This window comes from Sinocyclocheilus grahami, unplaced genomic scaffold, assembly GCF_001515645.1.
Source record: "Sinocyclocheilus grahami isolate Dianchi unplaced genomic scaffold, SAMN03320097.WGS_v1.1 scaffold95693.1, whole genome shotgun sequence".
Lineage (NCBI taxonomy): Eukaryota > Metazoa > Chordata > Actinopteri > Cypriniformes > Cyprinidae > Sinocyclocheilus > Sinocyclocheilus grahami.
In genome coordinates, this window is record NW_015531607.1 from 1 (window position 1) to 534 (window position 534).

The 534-nt window shown below is 44.9% G+C and overlaps 1 non-coding gene across 1 annotated transcript; it reads right to left on the bottom strand.

Annotated features, from left to right (window-relative positions):
* Window positions 1-49: 49 nt before the first annotated feature.
* On the bottom strand, window positions 50-122 carry trnaa-agc (transfer RNA alanine (anticodon AGC)). Its single transcript has one exon. It is a non-coding gene; the product is annotated as a tRNA-Ala (tRNA).
* Window positions 123-534: the final 412 nt, after the last annotated feature.

Below are 534 nucleotides of genomic sequence, written 5' to 3' on the forward strand. Positions count from 1 at the left end.
CAAAGTTTGTCTCTTTAGGGAAGTGAGCATAAAAGTGAAGGACCAGGCTTGGAGAATGCAGGCATCGATCCCGCTACCTCTTGCATGCTAAGCAAGCGCTCTACCATTTGAGCTAATTCCCCTGGCCGTGATGGAGAGATGTCCATTGCTCCAAAATACGCCTTCGAAGAGCTACCCCTATTATAATGGGCTTGAAGAAAAGAGATTGTACTTTTGTTTTTAAGGCCCTGCTTGGTCTTGTTACTCCAGTACATAGGTGTGTGGATTCCTGTATTATGTGTGCTACCTTTGGGAATCCTGGATTATTGTTCCTTCCTTTGGATCCCTTCGGTTGTGCAGCCAACCTTTCCCCCCTGTTTCCCACATTAGCTTAATGTCTACGAGACATCTGACCATTTCAGCTGTCCTCCCTAAGATCCCTCTACATGTCAGGTCCAGCCCTTTTTTTAAATCCATTCAGAGGCCAGATTTCATTATTTTGCCTTTGACACTGTCTCGAGCTGTTTGATTACTTCCATGTTAGTTCATGTTCCT